The 17,948-nt window shown below is 37.2% G+C and overlaps 1 protein-coding gene across 1 annotated transcript in view; it reads right to left on the bottom strand.

Moving 5' to 3' along the window:
- LOC129773288 (sodium/calcium exchanger 3) overlaps positions 1-17,411 on the bottom strand; it is a 352,801-nt gene extending 335,390 nt beyond the window's left edge. The window contains exon 1 of the mRNA XM_055776890.1: positions 17,102-17,411. The gene's annotated coding sequence lies outside the window, so the exon portion shown is untranslated. The remainder of the gene's footprint in view (positions 1-17,101) is intronic.
- Positions 17,412-17,948: the final 537 nt, after the last annotated feature.

The following is a 17,948-nucleotide window of genomic DNA, read 5'->3' as shown; positions in this document are numbered from 1 at the left end:
ACACCATTATATCTCATTATGAACACCAAAACAACAAGCACCTTCCCGCTCCCACCGTTTTTTTGCGCCGTATATCTCCGAGGCTTCGTGCGCCCTCGAAACAAAACGCTCCCAAGTGGATGAGCCCTGAGTGGCTTCGAATAAACGCCAAGCTATTCTGCTAAATGAATGGTGATAAAAGCACAGCCCAGCGGAATTAACACGAATGCGGCGAAACAGATATAGAGACAGAAATCATTCTGAAATGAATACCCACTGAAAAATGCGCCCCCTTCCTCGCACCATCTGGTGTGCGGTGTATCGTGTTAGTGACATGTTTATGTGGCCACTTCCGGAGTATGGCGCCGGGAATTGACTTCGGAATGGGTGGTATAAAATAAAAAAAAATATTTAATTCGCTCTAATTTGATATGGCCACCGTTGTTCGTGGAAGGCACCATAAGCGTGTTTTGTGCCAATTCTTCGCTGTATGATACCTTCGAGTCGGTAGATTAGTTCTCCCTGTTCGTCCTACATATGTGAAGCACATAAGACAATTTTTCAAAGAAAAGAGTAAAATATATACGTAAGGTAAAATTATATTTAATAAACGTTGAATGAAGCGCGCAGACATACACGTGGATCAATTGCATTGGCGAAAAATTTTGGATTCAATCAATTATTGTTTAATTTTAATTACTAAACTGTCCCGAAATCAGCCTAATGACAGCCTATCTTACTAGATGTTTCTGAAAGTGCCACCAGAGAAGAGAAGTGGAACATGAGAGAAAAAACAGGAAGTGGGTTATATCTATGGTATAACCGCAATGGTGACGTAGGACTATCGTTGATTTAGTGATCATTTGTTTGAAGTTGAATCTGAATCCATTCTGAATGAAAGAATAAATGAATATTTGGGGGACTTCGAAAACGAGAGCGTTACGTTGGAGGTACAAGGTTTTATGCATCCAATATTGGATATGAAAATATCCTACTGATGGGAAAGAATAATCTTCAGAAGCTTTCCTGCTAATTGCACTTGATTGAAAAATAACAGAACCAAATGTATTTGGTCGCAGAAAAACAAAAAAATCATTAAAATAAACTCTTTCGCTTGCATGTTATTTTCAATGCCAAGGGGAACTGGCAGATTATTTTGCAGCAACGATCACTTCTTTCCGGATTCTTCTCGATAACCAGCAAACGTAAAGAGTTGCGCGCGTGTATGCGTGTGTGTGTGTGTATGGTAATTGCTCCGATGCCTCAAGCAGAACCTGGTATTCTCTCGGTCGTCTTCTCTTCTCTTTCTGATGGATCGGCTTTTCTGCGCTCCTTCACAGTCCCAAACAAACTGAATGCGTTTCAGGTTAGGTCAGGCCAGGATTACCTGGCCTGACCTAACCTGAAACGCATTCAGTTTATGCGGTTCCATTTGAGATATCGAAGCGGCCGCCACAACACACATATATATACGTGCGGAACTTCTTCCGTTTAAATGCCATCCAGCATCGAGAAGATTCCGGAAAATTATTATCGTTGCTGAAAAATAATCTGCCAGTTCCCCTGGGAATAGAAAAATACATCCAGGAGAATGAGTTTTTCCTAAATGTTTTCTAATATATAACACTGCGATCAAATACATTTGGTTCTGTGATTTTTCAATCAAGTGCAATTAACAGGTGCTTATCGAGTTAGCATTAACCACTGGTGGGCTTCGAGAAGATGTTATTGTTGCTGAAAAATAGTCTCCAGTTCCCCTGGGAATTGAAAAATACATTCATGCGAAAGAGTTTATTTTAATGTTTTCTATCCATATAACACTGCGACCAAATACATTTGGTTTTGGGATTTTTCAATCAAGTGGAATTAACAGGTGCTTACATATAACATATGACACTGCGACCAAATACATTCGGTTATGTGATTTTTCAATCAAGTGTAATTGATTAGCAGGAAAGCTTCTGAAGATTATTCTCCCCCATCAGTAGGATATTTTCGTATCGAATACAGTTTGCGCGCGCAATGGAAAATGTTTCGCATCGCGAAAATCATATAATTTTCAATCAATTATTGCTCAGTCGCCGAAAGTTGCAAACTCAAAGAGTTCATTCGCCTCTAGTTTGCCTTCCATATTGCCATCGTTAGAATCCCTTGATCCCTCACCATCCAGCACGTTCAACTCGTTCAGTAACGATGATGTCTTGTCGATGTCCTCACGAAAAATGAATGCGGTAAGGTAATGAATTAGAGAGACTTTAAACTCTGAGAGTTCATTCGTCTCTTATATGAATGCGTTTCAGAATATCGCTTAAGTATGCTTTTTGTCCGTGACTGAATCGAAAGAAGGTGTGGTTTACGATGGCAATATGGAAGGCAAACTAGAGGCGAATGAACTCTTTGAGTTTGCAACTTTCGGCGACTGAGCAATAATTGATTGAAAATTATATGATTTTCGCGATGCGAAACATTTTCCATTGCGCGCGCAAACTGTATTCGATACGAAAATATCCTACTGATGGGGGAGAATAATCTTCAGAAACTTTCCTGCTAATCAATTACACTTGATTGAAAAATCACATAACCGAATGTATTTGGTCGCAGTGTCATATGTTATATGTAAGCACCTGTTGATTCCACTTGATTGAAAAATCCCAAAACCAAATGTATTTGGTCGCAGTGTTATATATTAGAAAACATTTAAGAAAAACTCTTTCTCCTGGATGTATTTTTCTATTCCCAGGGGAACTGGCAGATTATTTTTCAGCAACGATAATAATTTTCCGGAATCTTCTCGATGCTGGATGGCATTTAAACGGAAGAAGTTCCGCACGTATATATATGTGTGTTGTGGCGGCCGCTTCGATATCTCAAATGGAACCGTTTTTCGGTGCTGATAATTTCTCGGTCGTCTTCTCTTCTTCTGATGGATCGGCTTTTCTGCGCTCCCTTACAGTTCCAAACAAACTGTATGTGTTTCAAGTTAGGTTAGGCCGGATAATGAATCTCTTGATCCCTCGCCGTCCAGCTCGTCCAGCTCGTTCCGCTCGTTCAGCTCGTTCAATAACGATGTTGCCTTGTCGATGTCGTCACGAAAAATGAATGCGTTTCACCACCAGAATATCGCTCAAGTATGCTTTTTGTGCGTGATTGAATCGAGAGAAGGTGTGGTTTACGATGGCAATTTGGAAGGCAAACTCTCTGAGTTTCAAACTTTCGGCGACTGAGCAATAATCAATTGAAAATTATATAATTTTCGCGATGCGAAACATTTTCCGTTGCGCGCGCATACAATATTGGATACGAAAATTTTCTACTGATGGGGAAGAATAATTTCAGAAGCTTTTCTGTTAATTGCGATTGATTGAAAAATCACAAAACCAAATGTATTTGGTTGTAGTGTCATATGGATAGAAAACATTAGAATTAACTCTTTCGCATCAATGTATTTTTCAATTCCCAGGGGAACTGGCAGATTATTATTCAGCAACGATTAGATTTTTCCCGATTTTCCTCGATACTCGAAGCCCACCAGTGGGTAATGCTAACTCGATAACCACATGTTGATGGCACTTAATTGAAAAATATATGGTCGCAATGTTACATGGATAAAAAACATTAAAATGAACTCTTTCGCATGAATGTATTTTTCAGTTCCCAGGGGAACTGGCAGAATATTTTTCAGCAACGATTGAATCTTTCCGGAATTTTCTCGATGCTGAATGGCATCCAAACGAAGAGTTCCGCGCGTGTATGTGTGTGTGTGGCGGCTGCTCCGATCTCTTCCCGGGGAACCATTTGCGGCATCACTCTCCTCCTGATGGATTCCCTTCTGGCCTAAGGTGCACAAACAGGCTCTTGGTGACAGCGCTTTTATGATAAACGAAGAGCTTCACCACAACAGCGACAATATGCTCCAATCGCTGTTCAACTAGAACTGAGTGGATTTCCGAGTGGCGCTCGCTTATATACCGATTGGTGATTTCAATAGCCTGTTTTGAAGGCAATTTTAAGACTATTGAAACAAGTTTTTGGATCAAAAAGTAACAAGTATATAACGCGTAGACATTTTATCTTTCGAATGAAGTGTTCATCATACCATTTCGTTCAGTTGTTTAGAAGCTATTAATGCTCAAAATCTCGGTCTCCGGCGTAACGCTTTCGTTTTCGAAACTTTGATTTTACACCCCGGTATAGAAATGAAAGACGTAGTCCTACGTCAAAAGTGGCAACGATTTGTGGCAAGAAAATGTAAACAGTGAAAAAATTGACAGATGATTTACGCTCTAAAAATTGAACATAATGTTAAGATGTCTCTAAAACGGTGGGAGACGTCATATATAAGGTGGGAGGTTCGTATATAATGTTATTAATGTTAGCATCATCATGATAAACACGGTGAATGGGATAGAAATTACGAACTGAGAATTGAATAAAATATATATATAGACGCTGAAAGTGCTGATGACAAATATCATAATCCATTTTTATCGGTTTATGTATAATGTCGTTAATATTTGCATTATCAGAATAAACCCATATGTATTGTAATCATAACTTGCTGTGCTATTCATAACAACATTTATGGTCGTATTCCACCAATGATGACAAATGTGTGATTTACGAATGAAGCTTCACCATAGAAACTGGACATTGAATAAAAAAAAAAGTCACAGGAGGGTTGTGTCCGAGACACGACCGCATAGTTGACGTAGGATTCCGTTAGGCTATCTGTTGATTTTGAATATGTTTGAAGAATTACATCGTTAAATTCTTTGATTATGCTTCGGAGGCCATGAAAAGGGGCGTTTTGTTTGGTTTTTGGGTATTGTTGGTTCACTTCACCAGTGTTCACCGAGTGATGATGACAGAAGGATGGTAAACAGTCGATGGATAGTGCGTATCAGATAAAAGATACCGAAGTGAAACGAGATATCATGAAAACCGTCTTCTGTGATCCTAGACGAGATGCCTCCTGTGTTATGTACGGATGAAATAAAAAGAAAAAGAACTCACCAATGTAATGTAAGATAATTACCAATACCGAACACAATTACCATTTTTCCTCACCAGTAAAAACATGTTACTTTAATATAGAGAAAACATATTTGAAATGGATAGATAATGTTCTTTTATAATTTTTACTTCCTGAGTGTTTATTCAACCCAATGCGAATTTTGATTGGACTAACAACACCTGATACTATATGTAGAGCATATGGGAAATCACATTTTCTTATATTTCTTCACTTTTCCAATCTTTCTCGCCGTATAAACTTTCCTTGGGTGAAAACGAACACAACAAAACAGACAGCTTAAACCAAACGACCCGTTCTCGAGCGGTAACACATCTTGGTTTTTATTTATGAAAATTCAAATAAATCGTTTCATATTTCAAGTCATTTTTAATACAACTGCTACCATATAGAATTTAACACTAACACTTGTGCTAAATTTTTCACAATACACAATCGGTCATTGATATGCAATTTTACGAAGCAACTTTAAAGTTCTAAATTTAAATTTAATTTTTTAGAATTAATCGTATCACTCACCTTACTTGCAATATAAAAATGCCCCCGACCGGCATATATTTGCAATGCAGATTTCCCTCGAGCATCTTGGTTTTGATGTCTCTGTTAGGGAACACTGTGAGAACAAAAGCTGCCCCTACTTCCATGTATTTGCAATGTCGATTTCCTCCAGGCAACTTGGTTTTCGTGTCTCTGTTAGGGAACACATTTCAGTAGGAACAAAAGTTCCCCATACATTCATGTATTTTCAATGCCGATTTCTCCTAGGCAGCTTGGTTTTGATGTCTCTGTTAGGGACCCGCCGCATGTGTCGTCAATTTCGACCAATCAGAAGTGGGTATTTCCGTTAGCATAGGGGTTGAGATTTTTCAATTATTCGATAGTTAGTTACATGATATATATTATTTTATTCAAGGTGAAAAATTGTTATAGAGTACCGAAATCGTTTGATGCAAAAATCTCATCAATCCGTCATGAAATGACTGAGCAAAGGCCGTTTGAAATTGGACATTTTTCACGATGCGATCGATTTTCGTTATTCAATTTGTACCCCCATATGTTCCAGAAAGACGTAATCCTACGTCAAAATTAAAATGTGGTAAGAGCATCAGTTGAAATATTTTAAAGCATTCTTATCGAAATAAATTGAATGATACAATAATTATACGACTAGGTAATGTATGTACGCTTAAAAACAACATAAAAATATGATTTCTGAATAAATTTAATTTTTTTCAGTTTCGAACAAACCCCGTAAAAAGCCATTTTTATTTTTTTAAATAGCCTCTGTTGGTATTGTATCTAGAATTCACAAGGTAATGAAACGTTAACATCAATTAGTTTCTAGTAATCTTTTTTTTAGTTGCCGGGGAAATTAACACCAAACTATGTTTTTTTAGTGTTATATTTATTCCATGCCAAACCGATATAGTGGTTCTCAGATTTTCGTGTAAATTGGTAGTTTTGTTCCTTATCGTAAAATATTAGATCCCATTCCATTTTAGGGTGGTTCGAAAAATCTAGTTTTTCCCCTTTTCTCCAAAAATAACTTCTTTTTTTTAAATTCATATCTTTTGAACTACTAAACCGATTCAGATGATCGACATATCAAATTGGCCAGTTAGCTAGTCTTTTTTTGAAAAAATTCTACACTTGCAAAAAAAAAATTTTGTTTTCTTAATTATTGATCGTATTTCTTCTTTTAAGTTCTCATTGTCCAAGAGCGCTTTATTTATTTATATTTTTTTTCGCAAGCTGAGGATTTTTAAGATAACATATTTAAAAATTTGTTCTTCGTTTTTAAAGTAAGATTTTTCAAATATAACCGATGGTTCAAAAAATCATATTCCTCCTTTTTTCCAAAAATTACGTTTTTCAAAAAATCATAACTTTTGATCTACTGAACCGATTCAGATAATCGACATAGTTAATTGAAATCAATCATTTCACATTTGCAAAAAAGGGGAGTTCTATTCGCATATATGTAGTTTGGTCGCATAGGATGATCGAAGGAAGCTTAAAAACATGTTAACTTTGAAAAAGCATAGCTCAAGAACGAAAAAGAACACATCTGTGTTAATTAAAAAATCCTTAGATTTCAAGAAAAAAACATAGCGCCGTTGGTCCCGACACCATGTAAACTATAAAAAACAGATACAATTAACGAAAACAAAATACATTTTTTTCATAAGTGCAATATTTTTCCAAAAAATTCTAGCTGAATGGCTTTAATTTGATATATTGATCATCTCGGTTAACATTATAACTCAAAAAAGAAAAAAGAATACATCTGGTTTGAGTAAAAATTTAAATGTGTAAAAAATCCTCAGTTTTCAAGAAAAAATATAGAAAATTAGAACGCCGTTGGTCCCGAAACCATGCAAACTATAAAAAATGGATACAATAAATAATTACGAAAACAAAATTCAAATTCGTTGCAAGTTTGATATTTTTCCACTATTAACTTCAGTTTGATGTGTCGATCATCTGAATCGGCTTAGTGGTTCAAAAGTTATGGGTTTTTGATAAAAGTATTTTTTTGGAAAAGTGAAAAAAATCGAATCACCCAAAAAAATAATACAGGTTCAATGTTTTACCATAACGAAAACAAGCTACCAATTTTCACGAAAATCTGAAAACCACTATATCAGTTTGGCATGGAATGGCTGAAGTAATACTGCAATAGTTCACAAATTTCAAAATTCGCGTTTTTCTTGTTGTTTGTCATATCTTTTAGTGCGGCCATAATAATAATTAGGATTACTGCACTTGGATTAACGCTAGAAAATATAAGTATCATTAACTTCCTTGAATTTTGGATGATATAATATATACAATCGAAGACTCTTTTTGTCGTTTATGAGTTTGGTTTTTTAAGTTACTACTAGGCATGTTTGCGGATTAATAGAAAGATATGATATGTTGATCCTTGAAATAAGTTTGAAAGTTAAGAATTGGGAAAACAAATATAAAATTCATGTGAATGGAGACGACTTTTGTGTACAGCACATGCCACTGGGGCCTTTTGCTGATTAAGTAAGTAAGAAACGTCATAACTTTTTAACCATTGAGTCGATTTCAAAAATCGACATATCAAATGAAATCTTATTCTTATATGAATCAACTTCAATCGGTCAATAAAAACAAACTCAGAAATTAAATACTACAGAAAAACTTTAATTATAAAAAAAAATTGCCACCTAATTTTCCACAATTCGCTCTTTCACACCAAATTTTTTCTATCTTGTCGCAATTTTAAACCTTTCAAATTGAATTGTCCAAATGATAGGTCAAAGAACGAAAAGCAGGAAAAATTAACAAATAATGGGGGGTAATCATGGATTTTTAATAACCATCTCAAAAAAAAAATATTAAAAAAAACATTCCTTTTCTAATTTCTCTTTCAAATTTTGATAAAATTGCCCTGAATAGTAATAGAAGGGCAATAATAATATTTGAATAAACTTATATAATAATAAACATGTTTATATAAACCTTCCCATCTCAACATTTTTCATTAAAGACCTTGCGTGAAGACAGCTAGAAATCCATACACTCTCAAATTAAGTGTGCCTGAAAAAATTATATTCTCCATGTAAATAAGCGATGAAAATGTGGACACTTTTTAGTCAGTGATTTGTATGGAGTTCCACTGCTGTGGTGCCACCATCTCAGCTACCCGTGGGGAGCTAAACATGAATTTGAACTCCACTGACAGCTGATCCAGCACAAGGCGCCTAGAAGTATATTTTAAGGTGAGGCTGTTTCGTCACTAAGTTGGGTAGGGGAGCGGTATATGAAAACATTACGGAAGAAAGCAGAAGGGGAATTATTTGCTTGAAGCGTGAAAGAGACAGACTGATCACGAGCGAGCTTGGGCACAAGCGTATTGTGTTTTGTTTACAAACAAAACAGTAGACTTCCAAGATGGCTGAAGAGTGCTTTTAGCAAGTTGGGCCACCTTAGGATATACTTCTAGGCGCCTTGACACGGCAGTCTACTCCCGACAGTAAACAATTGGTTTTAATGTTAACAAATGACGTCATTATTATCGGACTGCATTTATTCGAGCATAGCATATACAATTTATTTAGTTTTCCACAATAAAATAATTCTATTTGTAGAGTGAAACATAATTCATTGATTCATAATACATCGCTCGCATTCGTTGACCACGTGTACACTGACAGTTTTAAGTATTCGTTTACAAAACGATACAAATGAAATTATTACGCAAGTGTTACATTCCGGTATGAAGAGCAATTTTCCACATTCCACATTCTCAATAAACAAAACATTATCAAAACAAATCAGGTGGAGCTTACATAGCCATATATCTCGACACAGTGTCCGTTCACATGTGGGCAGGGTTGCCAATATTCCAATCCGAACTGGATTCTTTCGAATCCAATACGGTTGGCGCGCATTGTGTGGTGCCTACCCAAGCTGAAACATGCTACTTTGAATTTATATAATCATTCTAGGCCCTGCAAAACATTCAGAAGCTCAGATCAATTGATCTATCATTTCAACCACGACTGGTGAAATGTTCCTAGCAAGAAATTTTACTCCAAATGGTTCATAGAGCCCGAGTGCTATGCTGGCCTTGAGTTTATCTCAACATCAGATGTTATAGGTCCTCAAAATCATTCTAAAGTTCAGAAGATCATGGAGTCATGTGCTCCATTTATATGAATACTAGCTGACCTGGCAAACGTTGTTCTGCCATATAAATTATTCTTATGAATATGTTGGGTGTTAAATAAAACATAACTAATTTATTGAGTATATGTGTTTGAATATTTTAACGATCCATAAAATTAATCGAATGTGATCGATAAAGAAGAACGAATGAAACGATTTGAACGGATGTTTTTATGATCAATATTTTTCATTAACCCATTTTGTGCCAAGCGTTCGAAAAATCGAACAGTAACTTTGATAACTTTTTAACCTGTAGAAAACAATCAAGTGATAATGGTTTTGCACTAAAAGATAGTTTAATTTATTAGCTACCACTTACCATCAGTTTCATTCTATTTTGTGTATCTTTATTGGGCAGTAAATTCGATTCAAAGCAAGTAGCCTGGAAGGTGTTTTCAATTCCAATAAAAAAACACAAGAAAATACATAAATATGTGAGCTTTTCTACAGATTACCTTTGATAAGAGAACACATATTGTGATGTACGGCAAAAACCAAATGTTATCGTTAAATTTAGAACCGAATGTTAGATTTTTTTTTCTACTGAATCAATACCAATACATCTAACCTCCGCAGCGCATTCCAGTCATCAGGTGAATGTTTGTTAGGATTAATGGCGGTCCGTAGAATTCCGTGTGCAAAGGAGTTGGAGGAAATCAGTACGTGGAAAAATTATTCTTATCAGATTGCTGGGTGAATATTCTTCCGCCGGATTAGGTGGGCGATCTCATCGATGGAGAAAAGCTAAATGATGATTCTATTCTACAGAATAATAACCTCCCAAAACTCTAGCCATTAATTTTTCGCAGCGTATTTGTACTTTGCAGATTTGGAAAATGTTCAATTTTTCGGGAAATGGATAATTGGGAAATGGGTTTAGGTTTATACTTAGAGCCTTCATTCCTCTGTGCTTGTTAGTCCCGGAATGTAAAATTGCTACATTTATGAATGCAGCATATTAGCTAATTGAAGTGACCCCCAGTTCGCAGTATGTTTGTAATTGCAAGAAAAAGTGTGGGTTTCGGGCAATGATCGGTTTTTCTAACAGTCATTTCCCGGAAAATGGAAGTTGGGAAAACAATATTCTTGAACATTGAGGTTCAAATTCTGTCTCGTTGGTTGAAAATACGCCCTTGTCATTTTCAAGATGGACGACTAAATTTATAGCTGCTGGGTCATGTTCATGAATTGGGAAACCAACGATACGTCAGGCAACTTTTTTTTTATTAAATCGTTTATTTTTACAGGCTCAGAGTTACATAAGTTTAAAGGAGCCAAACTCCTATCTGTATAGTTACAAGTATATATAAACATTTTTTATTAATTCTAATGTTAATGAAGTAGAGAACCGATTACTCGCGGTTTGCTCGAGTTTAGAAGGGTGACATTTTGTTTCAGGAAAAGGATGGGATATAAGGATATGTTGACAATGTTCACACTCACATTCATCATACTCAATTCTTAAGCCTATCTTATATCTAATATGTATTTACATTTCACCTTATTCTATTGTTAGTAAGAATCAGGCAACTTCAATGGAGCTGATATGCCTTTCTATTTGGAACCGCATTATTTCGTCATTGTCATTCAATGGGCCATGAACCATACTTGTGGTAACAGTATCGAACGGTCATTCACATTTCGGAATCCGATTGGTTTCAAATTTCACGATTCGATCGAAATCGATTTTTGCATTTATAAATCCGTTCGACTCAAATTCAATAGTTCTATGCAAATGTGGCAACATCGCTGTCCTACAAGAAATCGTCAAAGCGATTCATCCATATTCAAGGAGCAATTTTGAGTTGTTGAAATTTGAATGAAAATTATCTCTCGATGTTGTTTAAATACATAGAAGACAGCCCTGATCCTAACATAACTTTCTTTCCATAAATTTACTCGCATTTGGTGCAAGGAAATGTAGGTGCAACTTTATCCATAATATAACATTATCAACATTATCCGACACAATTTTCGTTCAAGATTTTTCTCTACTTGCAGAGAATGTGTTACTTATTACATAGGACACATATTTGATATGTAGAGCTAATTATAGTTTTAAAATTTTTGTTTTAGAATCGTTTTGTCCTCCCGAAGATCCATTACCATTTTTTCTTCACAGAAATGGAACACGGAGCTCTATGTTGTCAAAGTCGGATTGCGTGGTAATGCTGCCACGTTTGCACAACTCGATTGGACTTACAAAAATGCAATTCGTTAGGGTAATTTTGACTCGATCGGTTTCCAAAATACGGGTGAATTGTTGATCAGTTGACAGATCTGGAATTTCTGAAGAAATTAAACTATCGATTTCTTCGGGGCGTATTTTGTGGATACCCTAACTAAAAATGTGTATGGGGTAATCCTCACTTCTTCCACTCAACCGAATACATTCAGCAATAGGTGGGACCGAATCCGATCAGACTGAACACAGTCATGACAACAACGTGATTGTGATTTTGTAATTCGACCAATTGTGATTTGCAGTAATAATTCATTGTGCTCACTCCAGGCTTCCAGCTCGCCGGCGATGCGCCTGGCTTTTAACAACGTCAATGAAATCGTTCTGTTTGAAAAACGAACGACGGTTGAATTATTTGGATATTAGTTCATAAAAAAATACTGAAATCGCGTTTTTTACCCTAATCAGTATTTGATTACATCTTATTCTCATGTTTACCAAGTTTTTTGTGCATAATTTCATCAAAATTGGTGGAGCCGTTTTAGAGGAGTTCGGTAACAAACACCGTGACACGAGATTTTTATATATTAGGCTGTCAAAAAAGTCCTGCGGTTTTTCCGCGAGGTGTCGTTGTAAGCGTGTAATTCTAGTTGTATTCATTGTATCGAGTCATACTATAGTTTGTTGGAAAGGTATTTTTGTGCGCTATAATATAGTCCATGACAGTGTTTTGTTTGGTTAAGTCGTTCGTGAGTTATAGTGTCGCAAATATGGAGCAAAATAAAGAGAAAATCCGACATATTTTAAGTACTGCTATGACAAAGGCAAAAATGCCTCTCAAACTGCCAATAAAATTTGTGCAGTTTATGGACCCGATACAGTTTCCATTTCCACCGCTCAACGATGGTTTCAACGTTTTCGTTCTGGTGTAGAGGTCGTCGAAGATGCGCCACGCTCCGGAAGGCCTGTCGTCGAAAATTGCGAAAAAATCGCTGAATTAGCCGAGAAAGACCGGCATAGTAGCAGCCGTAGCATCGGCCAAGAGCTGGGGATAAGTCATCAAACCGTTATTAACCATTTGAAGAAGCTTGGATTCACAAAGAAGCTCGATGTATGGGTGCCACACACGTTGACGCAAAAAAACATCTTTGATCGTATCGACGCATGTGAATCGCTGCTGAATCGCAACAAAATCGACCCGTTTCTGAAGCGGATGGTGACTGGCGATGAAAAGTGGGTCACTTACGACAACGTGAAGCGCAAACGGTCGTGGTCGAAGCCCGCTGAAGCGGCTCAGACGGTGGCCAAGCCCTCATTAACGGCCAGGAAGGTTCTGCTGTGTGTTTGGTGGGATTGTCAAGGAATAATCTATTATGAGCTGCTTCCCTATGGCCAAACGCCCAATTCGGACCTGTACTGCCAACAACTGGACCGATTGAAGGTAGCACTCATGAAGAAGAGGCCATCTTTGATAAACAGAGGCCGCATTGTCTTCCATCAGGACAACGCCAGGCCACACACTTCTTTGGTGACGCGCCAGAAGCTCCGGGAGCTCGGATGGGAGGTTCTTTTGCATCCGCCGTATAGTCCGGACCTTGCACCAAGTGACTACCACCTGTTTTTGTCCATGGCGAACGAGCTAGGTAGTCAGAAGTTAGCCACAAAAGAGGCCTGTGAAAATTGGCTATCCGAGTTTTTTGCCGATAAGGAAGCGAGCTTCTATAACAGGGGTATTATGAAGTTGGCATCTCGTTGGGAACAAGTTTGTTCGATGCATATTTGACTTAAAACAAATGATTGTAACTAATTTTATGAACAAATGAAAAATTAAAAAAAAACCGCAGGACTTTTTTGACAGCCTAATATATAGATAAAACCAAAATAACCTTGCTTCCATTTACATCATTGGATATGAGTTTCTCATGGTCACTCAATGGATTTTTAGTTTTAAATAGCAGAGATAACGTTTCAGATTCGGTTACAGTACTACTCCGGCGTTGCTTAAGGTTCATGATGACATACAACAATTTATTGATAAAAAAGGGGTAGAATTTTTACTTTTAATAAACTTTTCTTAAGCATTTGATAGAGTTTCTCACGTCAAACTATTGCGTAAACTGTCCTGTCAGTTTAACTCTAGTCGTAAAGCTGTTTTCCTTATCAGTTCCAATCTGAACTCTAGCACTCAGATAGTGGAAATTGATGGAAAATTATCCAACTCAATTAATATTTTATCTGGAGTACCCCAAGGATCTGTTTTAGGTTCACTTCTCTTTTCATTATTTATAAACGATTTACCATCAGTTTTGAAATTTTGTATCATCCACATGTTTGCAGATGATGTACAACTTTATATTTGTTCAACTGATGCTAATTTAGAAGACTTGGCTCAGTCGATCAACACTGAACTGAAGAGTGTTTGGAAATGGTCCTCGGATAATTTTGCTTCCTATTAATTCATCAAAGACTAAAGCAATGTTTTTTTACCAGACATTATCATTGATAATTAAAAAATTGAATATGTTGATAAAGCTTCCAATCTTGGTGTAATTTTCCAATCCAACCTTGAATGGAATGTGCAAGTAAATTCACAATGAGGGAAAATATATGCAGGCCTACGACATCTTAGACTCACAGCGAGTATGCTATCCGTTTCAACCAAAATTAAGTTATTTGAAACCCTTCTTTTACCTCACTTTTCTTATGTTTCCGAATTGATTTTGAACGACCCAGTCTATGCTTACGATCGATTGAGGGTAGCAGTTAACCACTGTGTTCGATGGGTTTTCAACTTCTAGGTTTTCTTACAACGGCAACTGTTGGGATGTTCGTTTCATAATTTCTTCAAATTAAGATGCTATGTCACATTATTTAAAATTATTCATCACGGTCCTCACTATCTCTTCAATAAATTACAATCCTTTCGGGGCGCTGGAGTTCGCCACTTTGTTCTCACAAATCATATTACATCTTATTATAGCAATGCTTTCTTTGTACGTGCAATTATTTGGGGGAATCTGCTTCCAACTGACATAAAATCTATTAATTTCTTTCCCTAGGTTCCGTCGTGAGTGTATCGGCTGGCTGAATGAAAGGAATTAGTAAGCAGTTAGATTAATTTTGGAGTATTGAAAATGGTCAACATGCATGAAAGAGTTTAGGTTAATTTTAATTTTTTTTTGTTTGAATTTTGTTTGGATTGTTTTCAATTGAATGTGGTGTGAACAACAAGGTATCCGATTGTAGAATATTTATAAGGGTGAACCCTTACTCTACAAGTATAAATTAATGAATAAATAAATAAATAAATAAATAAATAAATAAATAAAACATTTTATTGAAAAACATATAGTGTTTAATTTGCAAAAATGCATACTATGCATTTATTTTTCAAGAATACCCCATTTTGATCTTGATACCAAGATTTGGTATAAGAATAATATAAGATGTAAAATACCAAAGAATAAGACCAGGTATGGGTAAATCGCATTGAAATTCGTTCAACAACACTCATTTACAGATAAAACTCACCCTTCTATTCTCCGTTTATGCCTCACTTTATTTGAGACAGAAACCATTCACCTATCATCTTCGCAAAGTTCATTCTCGAGTTGAACGGAAAAATACTGTCTCGATTCCGCTCATCTATTATCAGAGAATTTTGCATTCCCTCATTTGCCTCTCGGTATGACGTTAGATGGTGAGAGAATCAAATTGGAAACTTTTGCTTGAGCCAGCGAGTGTCTCTGTAAAATCATTCATTTTTCACTCAATGAGCAATCATTGAGCCTCGATCGCGGCGGTAAGATATAGGTAGATAGTTGAAATCGAGTTGTTTCCTGGGCACTATTGCAATGACATTTTCTTGTTTCTAGTATGGAACGACCTAAGCCAACGCAAAAGACCATATTAACGCAAGTTATTGGTGAGCGAGGAAGTAGATAGAATGCTGACATGGAAAAGAGTACAAGGGAAAATAAAATCCTACATATACGCAGATCGAGTCTATTTTGACTCACTCGTTATTTTGTTTCGTGCGATCCTTCCAAAGGAGTATTCTTTCATTGAATGTTGTTTTCCACTCTTTGTTTTGTTATGTTCACTCTCAATCCCGAATGAAGATGGTCGGAGAATGAAAAATGATTCATCGTGTAATCTCACGATTGCTTGCTGCATTCTTTTCGCCATGATTATTCCAAGCAGATACAAGAGTGATTTATAATTAGGTGTGGAGAAATGAGCGAATGAACTTTTCCATACTTGAATAATAAGACCAAAAAATTGGAGAAAAAAAGCATTGGAATGAATGAAAGCTCGTTTTCAATAAATCAAAGTCTACCTACTTAAAATAAAACGGTTTTACATGATCCCGTTTTCTTCCATCTTCCGATCTTCCAGTTTTGTTGAAAAATATTATGCCCTGCATGTGGGGGTTACGAAGAAATGATCGACGAATCTTGGCACATCTTTTAACTTTTATCGATGGTGATAACATATTTTATTTATATTTTATGGTATTGTGGAGAATTCGAAGGCCTTATTTAGCATACATAATTTGAATGACGACACAACAACGGAGTTTATAGCAAGTCAATCCATGCGGAGAGTGGTTTCAGGTAAAACCAGTTGACGATGTCTTATGCTTATTTCGCTGGACAAACCGACAAAGTTTACAGAAACAGAATTTACAACGTTTTTTTCCCTTTTCTTGTTGCTCACAACATAAGACGGCGAAAGTGATTGACAATCCATCTTGAGGCAAAGGCAAGGAGAAATGGGACCACTCAATTAATCACACTCCACTCACACGCCAACGTTTATCGCTGGAGCAATTTGTTATCACTACACATCCCAAACAATCCATCAGCTGTTGACTTCGACCCATGGGACACAATTCGATGGCAGTGAAAACTCACTGAGCATCAATATCGTCCGTCACTATCACCGTGAGAACGCGTCTTTAAACCGTTTGATATGTAACCGCTTCCAATGAGAGTGAATTCATGTTTGGTAACTATATCCATTGCACCCATTTTTCACACCTGAAGGTGGCATTCCCACATTTAGTGAAATAAACTCAGGTTTCAAATGCTTCACTTGTGATTTTTTGCACCGTTTGGTAGTTTATTCGGTTTTCATTACAGGCGAGGTTTGCGATAAATCAGAAAACTTTTCCCTCGTAGCATTCCTGAATCCCCCACACCCACCTATCGGTCAGAGCTTCAGCACGCGGGTCTCGGACAGCGCCGCGACGCGCACATCATTCACACTAAAAAAAATTGCACATCGAAGAAATGCGCGTTGATGATTCCAATGATGCAGCTGCCGATACCGATGATGACGATGATGATGACGGTGGTGACGGCATGTGAGAAACAAGGGGCCAACACAGAGCTCAAACTACGCGCTCTACGCAGAGACAGACGACGGCAACGACGACGACGCGGCCACGGCGATTTCTATCGCTTCGATATGGGGTGTATGGCGACACGGCCGCAACGACCACCAGACGATTCAAACTCATCAACGAAACTGAAAACTGTTTGGAACGTGAACCATCGGAAGCATGGAGCCACTCATCGAGCGCCAGCTCTCCCCCCAATACCGTGCCGAATCCAAAAAGGCGCACCCTCGGCTGACCCCTTTGCAAAATATTACGATACCGAGCATTAGCGGCGCATGCACATGCTGCTGGCACTCACCACTACCACATGCGATGCCCCCGGCCAGCGATGGCGACGGCGCCGAGCGTCGTGCACTCATATGTGATTTTCTTTGCCGTCGTCGTAAATATATATATTTGCTCAACGAAACGCACGATGATATCGTAGCAATTTTTCGCTAAAGACTCGCTCTGCGTTTTCGCCCCGAACCAAGTCATATTTGGCGGGATAGTACCGTTCTGAATCATACTTCGGATGCTTAAGGAATTTGATGCTGAAAACAGATCTAAACCTAAAGCACAGGTATTATCAATGCTTTTAAGCTTTCTACTTTGGTACCTATTTGATGGCTTGTAAACTTGTAATATAACTTTTACCACTTGTTTTTAAT

Source organism: Toxorhynchites rutilus, chromosome 1, assembly GCF_029784135.1.
Source record: "Toxorhynchites rutilus septentrionalis strain SRP chromosome 1, ASM2978413v1, whole genome shotgun sequence".
Taxonomy (NCBI): domain Eukaryota; kingdom Metazoa; phylum Arthropoda; class Insecta; order Diptera; family Culicidae; genus Toxorhynchites; species Toxorhynchites rutilus.
Note: the sequence above shows the minus strand (reverse complement) of the source record. Positions and strands in the feature narration are given on the sequence as shown.